Source organism: Arachis stenosperma, chromosome 9 (assembly GCF_014773155.1).
Source record: "Arachis stenosperma cultivar V10309 chromosome 9, arast.V10309.gnm1.PFL2, whole genome shotgun sequence".
Classification (NCBI taxonomy): Eukaryota; Viridiplantae; Streptophyta; class Magnoliopsida; order Fabales; family Fabaceae; genus Arachis; species Arachis stenosperma.
This window is the reverse complement of record NC_080385.1, coordinates 83,600,614-83,616,159: the sequence shown is the minus strand read 5'-3', so window position 1 is coordinate 83,616,159 and position 15,546 is coordinate 83,600,614. Positions and strand designations below refer to the sequence as shown.

Sequence of the window (15,546 nt, the reverse complement as noted above, 5' to 3'; positions counted from 1 at the left end):
TCTGAATGGAGCATCATAGGTATTTTCTATGATGGTCTCTCTGAACTGTCCAAGATGTCTTTGGATAGCTCTGCTGGAGGATCTCTTCATATGAAGAAGACGCCTACAGAAGCTCAAGAGCTGATTGAAATGGTTGCAAATAACCAATTTATGTACACTTCTGAAAGGAATCCTGTGAACAATGGGACTAATCAGAAGAAAGGAGTTCTTGAGATTGATGCTCTGAATGCCATTCTGGCTCAGAACAAGATATTGACTCAACAAGTCAATTTGATCTCTCAAAGTCTGTCTGGAATGCAAAATGCACCAAGCAGTACTAAGGACGCTTCATCTGAAGAAGAAGCCTATGATCCTGAGAACCCTTCAATGGAAGAGCTGAATTACCTAGGAGAACCCTATGGAAACACCTATAATTCTTCATGGAGAAATCACCCAAATTTCTCATGGAAGAATCAAGAGAGACCTCAACAAGGTTTCAACAACAATAATGGTGGAAGAAACAGGTTTAGCAATGGCAAGCCTTTTCCATCATCTTCTCAGCAACAGACAGAGAGTTCTAAGCAGAATAACTCTGACTTAGCAACCATGGTCTCTGATCTAATCAAAACCACTCAAAATTTCATGACTGAAATAAGGTCCTCCATTAGGAATTTGGAGGCACAAGTGGGACTGCTGAGCAAGAAAGTTACTGAACTCCCTCCTAGTACTCTCCCAAGCAATACAGAAGAAAATCCAAAAGGAGAGTGCAAGGCCATCAACATGGCCGAATTTGGAGAGGAAGGAGAGGAAGTGAACGCCACTGAGGAAGACCTCAGTGGGCGTGCACTAACCTCCATTGAGTTCCCCAATGAGGAAGCATGGGAATCTGAGGCTCAAAATGAGACCATAGAGATTCCATTGGACCTACTTCTGCCTTTCATGAGCTCTGATGAGTATTCTTCCTCTGAAGAGGATGAGTATGTCACTGAAGAGCAAGTTGCTAAATACCTTGGAGCAATCATGAAGCTAAATGACAAGTTATTTGGAAATGAGACTTGGGAGAATGAACCTCCTTTGCTCACCAAAGAACTGGATGACTTGTCTAGGCAGAAATTACCTCAAAAGAGACAAGATCCTGGGAAGTTTTCAATACCTTGTACCATAGGCACCATGACTTTCAAGAAGGCTCTGTGTGACTTAGGGTCAAGTGTAAACCTCATGCCTCTCTCTGTAATGGAGAAGCTAGGGATCTTTGAGGTGCAAGCTGCAAGAATCTCATTAGAGATGGCAGACAACTCAAGAAAACAAGCTCATGGACTTGTAGAGGATGTTTTGGTGAAGATTGAAGACCATTACATCCCTGCTGATTTCATAGTCCTAGAGACTGGGAAGTGCATGGATGAAACCATCATCCTTGGCAGACCCTTCCTAGCCACAGCAAAGGTTGTGATTGATGTTGATGGAGGCGAACTGATCATTCAAGTGAATGAAGAATCCTTTGTGTTTAAGGCTCAAGGATATTCCTCTGTCACCATGGAGAGGAAGCATGAAGAGCTTCTCTCAAATCAGAGTCAAACAGAGCCCCCACAGTCAAACTCTAAGTTTGGTGTTGGGAGGCCACAACCAAACTGGTGTTGAACCCCCACATTCAAACTCTAAGTTTGGTGTTGGGAGGTTCCCACATTGCTCTGAGAAAATGTGAGGCTCCATGAGAGCCATCTGTCAAGCTACTGACATTAAAGAAGCGCTTGTTGGGAGGCAACCCAATGTTATATTTTGACTATTTTTCTTTTGTTATTTTATGTTTTTTGTAGGTTGATGATCATGAGAAGACACAAAATCAATTGAAAAAGCAAAAACAGAATGAAAAACAGGAAGAAAAACAGCACACCCTGGAGGAAGAACCCACTGGCGTTTAAACGCCAGTGAGGCTAGCAGTTGGGCGTTTAACGCCCAGTCTAGCACCATTCTGGGCGTTTAACGCCAGAAAGGGGCACCAGACTGGCGTTAAACGCCAGAAAAGGGCAAGAACCTGGCGTTAAACGCCAGGAATGGGCACCAGCCCGGCGTTTAATGCCAGAAATGGCTCAAAACGTGATTTTGAATGCCATTTGGTGCAGGGATGACTTTTCCTTGACACCACAGGATCTGTGGACCCCACAGGATCCCCACCAACCCCACCACTCTCTCTCTCTTCTTCACCCATTCACCAATCACCTCCATACCTCTTCCCCAAAAACCCTTCACCTATCAAATCCCATCTTTCTCTTCACCACTCACATCCATCCTTCATAAAACCCCACCTACCTCACCATTCAAATTCAAACCACTTTCCCACCCAAACCCACCTTCACTTGACCGAACCTATATATACCCTTCTTCACCCCTTCATTTTAACACAACCTAAACACCACTTCTCCCCCTCTTTGGCTGAACACAAAAGCCATTCCCTTCTTCCTCATTTCTTCTTCTTCTACTCTCTTCTTTCTTCTTTTGCTCGAGGACGAGCAAACCTTTTAAATTTGGTGTGGTAAAAGCGTTGCTTTTTCGTTTTTCCATAACCATTTATGGCATCCAAGGACGGAGAAACCTCTAGAAAGAGGAAAGGGAAGGCAAAAGCTTCTACCTCCGAGTCATGGGAGATGGAGAGATTCATCTCAAGGGTGCATCAAGACCACTTCTATGAAGTTGTGGCCTTGAAGAAGGTGATCCCCGAGGTCCCTTTTTCACTCAAAAAGGGTGAATATCCGGAGATCCGACATGAGATCCGAAGAAGAGGTTGGGAAGTCCTTACCAACCCCATTCAACAAGTCGGAATCTTGATGGTTCAAGAGTTCTATGCCAATGCATGGATCACCAAGAACCATGATCAAAGTGTGAACCCGGATCCAAAGAATTATTTTACTATGGTTCGGGGGAAATACTTGGATTTTAGTCCGGAAAATGTAAGGTTGGCATTCAACTTGCCTATGATGCAAGGAGATGAACATCCTTACACTAGAAGGGTCAACTTTGATCAAAGGTTGGACCAAGTCCTCACTGACATTTGTGAAGAGGGCGCCCAATGGAAGAGAGATTCAAGAGGGAAGCCGGTTCAATTAAGAAGGCATGACCTCAAACCCGTGGCTAGAGGATGGTTGGAGTTTATCCAACGCTCAATCATTCCCACTAGCAACCGGTCCGAAGTTACTCTAGACCGGGCCATCATGATTCATAGCATCATGATTGGAGAAGAAGTGGAAGTTCATGAGGTTATAGCCCAAGAACTCTATAAGGTGGCGGACAAGTCCTCTACCTTAGCAAGGTTAGCCTTTCCTCATCTCATTTGTCACCTCTGTTATTCAGTTGGAGTTGACATAGAGGGAGACACCCGCATTGATGAGGATAAGCCCATCACTAAGAAAAGGATGGAGCACACAAGAGACCCCACTCATCATGAGATCCCTGAGATGCCCCAAGGGATGCACTTTCCTCCACAAAACTATTGGGAGCAACTGAACACCTCCCTAGGAAAACTAAGTTCCAACATGGGACAACTAAGGGTGGAGCACCAAGAACACTCCATCATCCTCCATGAAATTAGAGAAGATCAAAGAATCATGAGAGAGGAGCAACAAAGGCAAGGAAGAGACATTGAGGAGCTCAAGCACTCCATAGGATCTTCAAGAGGAAGAAAGAGCCGCCATCACTAAGGTGGACCCGTTCTTTAATCTCCTTGTTCTTTATTTTTTGTTTTTCGAATTTTAGTGCTTATGTTTATCCATGTTTGTGTCTTATGATCATTAGTGTCTTAGTGTCTATGCCTTAAAGTTATGAATGTTCTATGAATCCATCACCTTTCTTAAATGAAAACTGTTTTTATCACAAAAGAACAAGAAGTACAGGATTTCGAATTCATCTTTAAAACTAGCTTAATTAGTTTGATGTGGTGGCAATACTTTTGTTTCTGAATGTATGCTTAAACAGTGCATATGTCTTTTGAATTTGTGGTTCATGAATGTTAAAATTGTTGGCTCTTGAAAGAATGATGAAAAAGGAGACATGTTACTGAGGATCTGAAAAATCATAAAAATGATTCTTGAAGCAAGAAAAAGCAGTGAAAAAAAAAAGAAGGAGAAAAACGAAAAAGAAAGGGGAGAAAGGAAAAGAAAAAAGAAAAAGAAAGAAATAAAGTTGTGATCCAAGGCAAAAAGAGTGTGCTTAAGAACCCTGGACACCTATAATTGGAGACTTTAGCAAAGCTGAGTCACAATCTGAAAAGGTTCACCCAATTATGTGTCTGTGGCATGTATGTATCCGGTGGTAATACTGGAAGACAGAGTGCTTTGGGCCACGGCCAAGACTCAATAAGTAGCTGTGTTCAAGAATCATCATACTTAACTAAGAGAATCAATAACACTATCTGGATTCTGAGTTCCTAAAGATGCCAATCGTTCTGAATTTCAAAGGATAAAGTGAGGTGCCAAAACTGTTCGGAGGCAAAAAGCTACTAGTCCCACTCATCTAATTTGGAGCTAAGTTTCATTGATAATTTGGAGTCTATAGTATATTCTCTTCTTTATATCTTATTTGATTTTCAGTTGCTTGAGGACAAGCAACAATTTAAGTTTGGTGTTGTGATGAGCGGATAATTTGTACCCTTTTTGGCATTGTTTTTAGTATATTTTTAGTAGGATTTAGTTACTTTTTAGTATATTTTTATTAGTTTTTAGTTAAAATTCACTTTTCTGGACTTTATTATGAGTTTGTGTGTTTTTCTCTGATTTCAGGTATTTTCTGGCTGAAATTGAGGGACCTGAGCAAAAATCTGATCCAGAGACTGAAAAGGACTGTAGATGCTGTTGGATTCTGACCTCCCTGCACTCGAAGTGGATTTTCTGGAGCTACAGAAGCCCAATTGGCGCGCTCGCAACGGCGTTGGAAAGTAGACATTCTGGGCTTTCCAGCAATATATGATAGTCCATACTTTGCCCAAGATTTGATGGCCCAAACCGGCGTTCAAAGTCACCCTCAGGAATTCCAGCGTTAAACGCCGGAACTGGCACCTAAATGGGAGTTAAACGCCCAAACTGGCATAAAAGCTGGCGTTTAACTCCAAGAAGAGTCTCTACACGAAATTGCTTCATTGCTCAGCCCAATCACACACCAAGTGGGCCCGGAAGTGGATTTTTATGTCATTTACTCGTCTCTGTAAATCCTAGGCTACTAGTTTTCTATAAGTAGGACCTTTTACTATTGTATTTTCATCTTTGGACATCTAGTTCTTAGATCATTGGGAGGCTGGCCTCACGGCCATGCCTAGACCTTGTTCTTATGTATTTTCAACGGTGGAGTTTCTACACACCATAGATTAAGGTGTGGAGCTCTGCTGTACCTCGAGTATTAATGCAATTACCATTGTTCTTCTATTCAATTCCGCTTGTTCTTTGTCCAAGATATCACTTGTTCTTCAACTTGATGAATGTGATGATCCATGACACTCATCATCATTCTCACTTATGAACAAAGTGACTGACAACCACTTCTGTTCTACAAGCAATCAAGGCTCTAGTGAATATCTCTTGGATTCCTGATACACGATGCATGGTTGATCGCCTGACAACCGAGTGCTCGCCTGACAAACGAGCCAGCCATTCCGTGAGATCAGAGTCTTCGTGGTATAGGCGAGAACTGATGGCGGCATTCAAGAGAATCCGGAAGGTCTAACCTTGTCTGTGGTATTCTGAGTAGGATTCAATGATTGAATGACTGTGACGTGCTTCAAACTCCTAGCAGGCGGGGCGTTAGTGACAGACGCAAAAGAATCACTGGATTCTATTCCGGCCTGACCGAGAACCGACAGCTGATTAGCCATATGCTGTGACAGAGCATAGGAACATTTTCACTGAGAGGATGGGAGGTAGCCACTGACAACGGTGAAACCCTACATAAGCTTGCCATGGAAAGGAGTAAGAAGGATTGGATGAAGACAGTAGGAAAGTAGAGAGACGGAAGGGAAGGCATCTTCATACGCTTATCTGAAGTTCCTACCAATGAATTACATAAGTACCTCTATCTTTATCTTTATGCTTGATTCGTATATCACTATACCCATTTGAGTCTGCCTGACTAAGATTTACAAGGTGACCATAGCTTGCTTCATAACAACAATCTCCGTGGGATCGACCCTTACTCACGTAAGGTATTACTTGGACGACCCAGTGCACTTGCTGGTTAGTTGTGTGAAGTTGTAGTGATCACAATTTCGCGCACCAATTATGCAGAATGCAATGATTAATATGAATGATATGCAAAACTCCAGGTTCAATATAATAAAATAATATAAAACTTGAAGACAAATAAGACTAAATAATAAAAAAATGAAAAAGGACGATCATACCATGGTGGGTTGTGTCCCACCTAGCACTTTGTTTTAACGTCCGTAAGTTGGATGCTCCACTAGCTCAATCTTCTAGCATGTGGGGATCTTCCAAGAGGAAGATCTCAAGCTCCTTATTTTTCTGTATCTTCTCGCTACGGTACAGCTTCAGACGGTGTCCATTAACTTTGATAAGTTCAGAGCTTGAAGGGTGGCTGAGGTGATAAACTCCGTATAGTTTGGCCTCCTCTACTCTGTATGGACCTTCCCATTCTGATCTCAACTTTTCTGGCATGAGCCTCAGTCGAGATTTGTAAAGGAGGACTAAATCCCTAGGCTGGAACTCCTTTTTCTTGATGTGCTGATCATGTACAGCCTTCATCTTCTCCTTGTATATTCGTGAGTTCTCATAAGCTTCTAGGCGAAGGCTCTCCAGTTCTTGCAGTTGCAACTTTCTTTCAGCTCCGGCTTCCTCAAATCCCATGTTGCACTCCTTGACTGCCCAAAAGGCTCTGTGCTTTACTTCAACTGGGAGATGACAAGCTTTTCCATAAACTAAGCGGAAAGGACTCATCCCAATGGGAGTTTTATATGCTGTCCTGTATGCCCATAGTGCATCTTGTAGCCTGGTGCTCCAGTCTTTTCTATGAGGTTTGACTATCTTCTGCAAGATACGCTTTATCTCTCTATTTGACACCTCGGCTTGCCCATTGGTTTGAGGATGGTATGCTGTTGCAACCTTATGAATTATCCCATGCTTCTTCATTAATCCTGTGAGTCTCCTGTTACAAAAATGGGTGCCTTGATCGCTCACGATTGCTCGTGGTGATCCAAAGTGGCAAATAATATGGCTTCTTACAAAGGAAACAACAGTGTTAGCATCATCAGTGCGGGTAGGAATTGCTTCCACCCATTTGGAAACGTAATCCACAGCTAACAATATATAAAATGACCATTAGAATTTGGAAACGGACCCATGAAGTCAATGCCCCAAACATCAAAAATTTCACAAAAAAGCATAATTTGTTGAGGCATCTCATCCCTCCTGGATATATTACCAAATTTTTGGCATGAGGAACAAAATATACAAAACTCAGCAGCGTCTCTAAAAAGTGTAGGCCACCAGAATCCACAGGCTAAGATCTTTCTAGCTATTCTTTGAGGGCCAAAATGTCCTCCACTCTCAGATGAGTGACAGGCCTCTAAAATGGACTGGAATTCTGATTGAGGCACACAACGTCTAATTACCTGATCAGCGCCACATCTCCACAAATATGGGTCATCCCATATATAATATTTAGACTCGCTTTTCAGCTTGTCCCTTTGATGCTTAGAAAAGTGTGGAGGAAATGTGCGGCTAACTAGATAATTAGCTACAGGTGCGTACCAAGGGGCTACTTTAGATACTGCTTGCAGGTTATCCAGTGGGAAATTATCATCTATAGGAGTAGAATCATCCTTAATGTGCTCAAGGCGACTCAAGTGGTCTGCCACTAGATTCTGGTTACCACTCCTATCCTTTATTTCTAAATCAAATTCTTGTAATAGCAGTATTCAACGTATGAGCCTTGGTTTGGACTCCTTTTTAGCTAATAGATACTTTAAAGCTGCATGGTCCGAATACACTACTACTCTAGTACCAAGTAAATAAGCTCGGAATTTATCCAAAGCAAAAATAATAGCAAGAAGCTCTTTCTCAGTAGTAGTATAATTGGACAGGGCAGCGTCTAAAGTCTTAGACGCATAAGCAATAACAAAAGGATCCTTACCTTCACGCTGAGCCAGCGCTGCTCCTACTACATGGTTGGAAGCATTGCACATGATTTCAAAGGGCTGGCTCTAGTCTGGTCCTCGCACAATTGGAGCTTGAGTCAAGTCGGTCTTCAGCTTATCAAACGCTTGTTTGCAATCCTCACTGAACTCGAACTCAATATCTTTCTACAGTAATCTGGATAAGGGAAGTGCTACCTTACTGAAGTCCTTAATAAATCTCCTGTAAAAACCTGCATGACCAAGGAACGAACGGACTTCCCTCACAGATGAGGGGTAAGGTAAACTAGAAATAACATTCACCTTTGTTGGGTCTACAGAAATGGCAGTATTAGATACAACATGTCCTAGTACAATCCCTTGTTTTACCATAAAGTGACATTTTTCAAAATTTAGTACTAGGTTTGTATTGACACATCTATCTAATACTCTAGATAATCCATCTAAGCAAAGGGCAAAAAAATCACCATAAACGCTAAAATCATCCATAAAAACCTCCATACAGTCCTCAATAAGATCAGAGAAAAGACTCATCATGCACCTCTGGAAAGTAGCTGGTGCATTGCACAAGCCAAAGGGCATTCTCTTGAAAGCATAAGTCCTAAAAGGACATGTAAAAGTAGTCTTTTCCTGATCCTCAGGAGCTATATGAATCTGGAAATAACTTGTGTAACCATCTAAAAAGCAATAATGTGATTTACCTGACAGGCGATCCAGCATTTGATCAATGAATGGAAGTGGGTAGTGATCCTTGCGAGTAGCTTGGTTGAGACGCCTGTAATCAATGCAGACTCTCCAAGCGTTCTGTACTCTAGTTGCTATGAGCTCTCCATGCTCATTCTTCACTGTAGTGACTCCAGACTTCTTGGGCACCACTTGTACTGTGCTAACCCATTCACTGTCTGAAATGGAATAGATGATACCTGCTTCCAATAATCTGGTCACTTCCTTTTTGACAACTTCCAAAATAGTGGGATTCAGTCTTCTTTGGGGTTGGCGGACAGGTCTTGCTCCTTCCTCTAAAAATATTCTGTGCTCACATACTTGAGGGTCGATGCCTACTATGTCTGCCAAACTCCACCCAATTGCTTTATTGTGCTTCCTCAGTACACTAAGTAACTGTTCTTCTTGTTCAGGAGTGAGGTCCTGTGCAACAATAACTAGAAACTTCTGCTGGTCCTCAAGGTAAGCATATTTGAGGTATGGAGGGAGAGGTTTCAATTCCAACTTCTGGTTATGGTCTGGCTCTGGATTATCTAGAACTGGTGGTAGTGGTAGAGTGCCTGCATTGTCCTCGGAATTCCCCACACTTGGATCTCGTCCTATATACCTTTCTTTCAACTCTCCCTGGTGTATTTTAGCTACAGTTTCATCTATAACATCACATTGGAAGATAGAACGATCTTCTGGAGGGCTGTTTATGACTCCATTCAGATTGAAGATTACTATTCGGCCATTAATCTCAAAGGAGTATGTTCCTGAAAAAGCATCTAATTTGAATTTTGATGTCTTCAAGAATGGTCTCTGATGAGCGGATAATTTATAAGATTTTTGGCATTGTTTTTAGTATGTTTTTAGTATGTTTTAGTTAGTTTTTAGTATATTTTTATTAGTTTTCAGTTAAAATTCACTTTTCTGGACTTTACTATGAGTTTGTGTGTTTTTCTGTGATTTCAGGTATTTTCTGGCTGAAATTGAGGGACCTGAGCAAAAATCTGATTCAGAGACTGAAAAGGACTGCAGATGCTGTTGGATTCTGACCTCCCTGGACTCGAAGTGGATTTTCTGGAGCTACAGAAGCCCAATTGGCACGCTCTCAACGGCGTTGGAAAGTAGACATCCTGGGATTTCCAGCAATGTATAATAGTGCATACTTTGCCCGAGATTTGATGGCCCAAATCGACGTTCCAAATCAGCTCAAGAATGCCCGGCGTTAAACGCCGGAACTGGCACAAGAATGGGAGTTAAACGCCCAAACTGGCACAAAAGCTGGCGTTTAACTCCAAGAAGATTCTCTACACGAAAATGCTTTAATGCTCAGCCCAAGCACAAACCAAGTGGGCCCGGAAGTGGATTTTTATGTCATTTACTCATCTTTGTAATTCTTAAGCTACTAGTTCCCTATAAATAGGACCTTTTACTATTGTATTTTCATCTGGGTAGCTATCTTCGAGTTTTATGCTATCATAGATCTGGGGGCTGGCCTCACGGCCATGCCTAGACCTTGTTCCTATGTATTTTCAACGGTGGAGTTTCTACACACCATAGATTAAGGTGTGGAGCTCTATTGTACCTCGAGTATTAATGCAATTACGATTGTTCTTCTATTCAATTCAGCTTGTTCTTGTTCCAAGATATCACTTGTTCTTCAACTTGATGAATGTTATGATCCGTGACACTCATCATCATTTTCACTTATGAACGTGTGACCGTCAATCACCTCCGTTCTACCTTAGATTGGGTTGATATCTCTTGGGTTCCTTAACCGGAATCTTCGTGGTATAAGCTAGAATTGATGGCGGTATTCAAGAGAATCCGGAAGGTCTAAACCTTGTCTGTGGTATTCTGAGTAGGATTCAATGATTGAATGACTGTGACGAGCTTGAAACTCGCGATTGTGGGGCGTTAGTGACAGACGCAAAAGAATCACTGGATTCTATTCCGACATGATCGAGAACCGACAGCTGGATAGCCGTGCCGTGACAGGGTGCGTTGAACATTTCCACTGAGAGGATGGGACTGTAGCCATTGACAACGGTGATGCCCAACATATAGCTTGCCATGGAAAGGAGTAAGAAGGATTGGATGAAGACAGCAGGAAAGCAGAGAGACGGAAGGGACAAAGCATCTCCATTCGCTTATCTGAAGTTCTCACCAATGAAATACATAAGTATCTCTATCTTTATCTTTCATTCATATATCATCCATAACTATTTGAGTCTGCCTGACTGAGATTTACAAGATGACCATAGCTTGTTTCATACCAACAATCTCCGTGGGATCGACCCTTACTCGCGTAAGGTTTATTACTTGGACGACCCAGTGCACTTGCTGGTTAGTTGTGCGAAGTTGTGTTTATGCCATGGTATTGAACGCCAAGTTTTTGGATTCATTACCGGGAATTATTTGAGTTGTGAAAAGTATTGATCACAATTTCGTGCACCAAGTTTTTGGTGCCATTGCCGGGGATTATTTCGAGTATGGAAAACTGACGGTTCATCTTGTTGCTTAGATTAGGTATTTTTTAGAGTTCTTAAGAATGAATTCTAGAGTTTCATGATGATCTGTTGAAATCTGGCTGGCTGTGAAGCCATGTCTAATCTTATTGGACCGAGGTTTCAACTTATCATCACAAGAGCTTGTTGATTTCTATCAATCTTGATGTTGGAGCAATGATCTGCTGAGGCTTGGCTGGCCATTGGCCATGTCTAGTGTTTTGGACCGGAGCTTTCTTTGAAAGCTTGGCTGGCTGTGAAGCCATGTCTAATTCCTGGACCGGAGTCTTAGACTAGCATTGCAATGATTCTTAGAATTCTCATTAAGAATTCTGAAACCTTTATTTTCTTTTTTTTCATATAATTTTCGAAAAAAAAAATTTACAAAATCATAAAAACCAAAAATATGTTATGTTTCTCATTGAGACACTAGTCTCATTTTAAGTTTGATGTTTTGCATGCATTGTTTATTTGATCTTGGTTCTATTTTTCAAGTCAATAATACAGGGAACTGAAGATTCAGTACATGCAGCAGAGGAATTATACAGAAAAAGGCTGGGCATTCAAAACGCCCAGTGAAGAAGGCAGACTGGCGTTTAAACGCCAGCCAGGGTGCCTGGCTGGGCGTTTAACGCCCAAAAGGGTAGTGCTTTGGGCGTTAAACGCCAGAATGTGCACCATTCTGGGCGTTTAACGCCAGGATGGCACAAGAGGGAAGATTTTGTTTTCAAATCAAATTTTTTCAAGTTTTCAAAAATTTTTTCAAAATCAAATCTTTTTCAAATCATGTCTTTTCAATCAAAATCAATTTCTTTCCATTTTCAAAAATACTTGCTATCAATTAATGATTTGATTCAACATTTCAAGTATGTTGCCTTTTCTGTTGAGAAAGGTTTAATGTTTGAATCATATCTTTTCTTGTTAGCCAAGTCATTAATTTTTAAAATCAAATCTTTTTAAATTATTTTTCAAATCATATCTTCTCAATCACATCTTTTTAAAAACCATAACTTTTAAATCACATCTTTTTCAAAAAAGTTTTCAATCATATCTTCTTCAAAATCTTTTTCAAAATGTTTTTAAAATCTTTAATTTTCGAAAAATCTCTTCCCCTCTTCTCACATCCTTCTATTTATGGAGTACCACTCCTCCTCAATGCACAATTCGAACTCTATCTCACTAAGTTCGAATTCTTCTACCTCTTCCTTCTATTTTTCTATTCCTCTGACACCTCAAGAAATCTCTATACTGTGACATAGAGGATTCCATATTTTATTGTTCTCTTCTCTTTCATATGAGCAGGAGCAAAGACAAAAGCATTCTTGTTGAGGCTGACCCTGAACCTGAAAGGACCTTGAAGCGAAAGCTAAGAGAAGCTAAGGCACAACTCTCTGTAGAGGACCTAACAGAAATCTTCAAAGAAGAAGAACCCATGGTAGCCGAAAACAACAACAATGCCAACAATGCAAGGAAGGTGCTGGGTGACTTTACTGCACCTATTCCCGACTTCTATGGGAGAAGCATCTCTATCCCTGCCATTGGAGCAAACAACTTTGAGCTTAAGCCTCAATTAGTTTCTCTAATGCAACAGAATTGCAAGTTCCATGGACTTCCATTGGAAGATCCTCATCAGTTTTTAGCTGAGTTCTTGCAAATCTGTGACACTGTCAAGACTAATGGGGTTGACCCTGAGGTCTACAGACTTATGCTATTCCCTTTTGCTGTAAGAGACAGAGCTAAGATATGGTTGGACTTACAACCTAAAGACAGCCTGAACTCTTGGGAAAAGCTAGTCAATGCCTTCTTGGCAAAGTTCTTTCCACCTCAAAAATTGAGTAAGCTTAGAGTGAAAGTCCAAACCTTCAGACAAAAGGAAGAAGAATCCTTCTATGAAGCTTGGGAAAGATACAAACAATTGATCAGAAAATGTCCTTCTGACATGCTTTCTGAATGGAGCATCATAGGTATTTTCTATGATGGTCTCTCTGAACTGTCCAAGACGTCTTTGGATAGCTCTGCTGGAGGATCTCTTCATCTGAAGAAGACACCTACAGAAGCTCAAGAGCTCATTGAAATGGTTGCAAATAACCAATTCATGTACACTTCTGAAAGGAATCCTGTGAACAATGGGACAAATCAGAAGAAAGGAGTTCTTGAGATTGATACTCTGAATGCCATACTGGCTCAGAACAAAATATTGACCCAACAAGTCAATTTGATCTCTCAAAGTCTGTCTGGAATGCAAAATGCACCAAGCAGTACTAAGGATGCTTCATCTGAAGAAGAAGCTTATGATCCTGAGAACCCTTCAATGGAAGAGGTGAATTACATGGGAGAACTCTATGGAAACACCTATAATTCTTCATGGAGAAATCATCCAAATCTCTCATGGAAGGATCAACAGAGACCTCAACAAGGTTTCAACAATAATAATGGTGGAAGAAACAGGTTTAGCAATAGCAAGCCTTTTCCATCATCTTCTCAGCAACAGACAGAGAATTCTAACCAGAACCACTCTGACTTAGAAACCATGGTCTCTGATCTAATCAAAACCACTCAAAGTTTCATGACTGAAACAAGGTCCTCCATTAGGAATTTAGAGGCACAAGTGGGACAGCTGAGCAAGAAAATTACTGAACTCCCTCCTAGTACTCTTCCAAGCAATACAGAAGAAAATCCAAAAAGAGAGTGCAAGGCCATCAATATGGCCGAACTTGGAGAGGATGAAGAGGCAGTGAACGCCACTGAGGAAGACCTCAATGGACGTCCACTGGCCTCCAATGAGTTCCCTAATGAGGAACCAAGGGAATCTGAGGCTCACACTAAGACCATAGAGATTCCAATGGATTTACTTCTGCCATTCATGAGCTCTGATGAGTATTCTTCCTCTGAAGAGGATGAGTATGTCACTGAAGAGCAAGTTGCTAGATACCTTGGAGCAATCATGAAGCTAAATGACAAGTTGTTTGGTAATGAGACTTGGGAGGATGAACCCCCTTTGCTCACCAAAGAACTGGATGACCTGTCTAGGCAGAAATTACCTCAAAAGAGACAAGATTCTGGGAAGTTTTCAATACCTTGTAGCATAAGCACCATGACCTTCAAGAAGGCTCTGTGTGACTTAGGGTCAAGTGTAAACCTCATGCCTCTCTCTGTAATGGAGAAGCTAGGGATCTTTGAGGTACAAGCTGCAAGAATCTCACTAGAGATGGCAGACAACTCAAGAAAACAAGCTTATGGACTTGTAGAGGATGTTTTGGTGAAGGTTGAAGACCATTACATCCCTGCTGATTTCATAGTCCTAGAGACTGGGAAGTGCATGGATGAATCCATCATCCTTGGCAGACCCTTCCTAACCACAGCAAAGGCTGTGATTGATGTTGATAGAGGTGAACTGATCATTCAAGTGAATGAAGAATCCTTTGTGTTTAAGGCTCAAGGATATCCCTCTGTCACCATGGAGAGGAAGCCTGAAGAGCTTCTCTCAAAACAGAGTCAAACAGAGCCCCCACAGTCAAACTCTAAGTTTGGTGTTGGGAGGTCACAACCAAATTCTAAGTTTAGTGTTGAAACCCCACATTCAAACTCTAAGTTTGGTGTTGGGAGGTTCCAACATTGCTCTGAGTATCTGTGAGGCTCCATGAGAGCCCACTGTCAAGCTACTGACATTAAAGAAGCGCTTGTTGGGAGGCAACCCAATGTTATATTTAATCTATTTTCCTTTGTTAATTTATGTTTTCTGTAGGTTGATGATCATGAGAAGTCACAAAATCAATTAAAAAAGCAGAAACAGAATGAAAAATAGAAAGAAAAATAGCACACCCCCTGGAGGAGAACTTGCTGGCGTTTAAACGCCAGTGAAGTTAGCAAATGGGCGTTTAACGCCCAGTCTGGCACCATTCTGGGCGTTAAACGCCAGAAAAGGGCAAGAAGCTGGCGTTAAACGCCAGAAAAGGGCACTAGCCCGGCGTTTAACGCCAGAATTGGCAAAGGGTGCATTTTTGCACGCCACTTGGTGCAGGGTTGATTTTTCCCTGACACCTTAGGATCTGTGGACCCCACAGGATCCCCACCTACCCCACCACTCTCTCTCTTCCTCACCCATTCACCAATCACCTCAACCACTCTTCCCCAAAAGCCCTTCACCTATCAAAACCCATCTTCACTCCTTCATTTTCACACACCCTAAACACTACTTCTCCCCCCCTTTGGCCGAACCACAAA

At 41.6% G+C, this 15,546-nt stretch overlaps 1 non-coding gene across 1 annotated transcript; it reads right to left on the bottom strand.

Annotated features, from left to right (window-relative positions):
• Positions 1-13,159: 13,159 nt before the first annotated feature.
• LOC130953270 (small nucleolar RNA R71) lies at positions 13,160-13,267 on the bottom strand. Its single transcript, XR_009075442.1, has one exon. It is a non-coding gene; the product is annotated as a small nucleolar RNA R71 (small nucleolar RNA).
• Between the last annotated feature and the right edge of the window lie 2,279 nt (positions 13,268-15,546).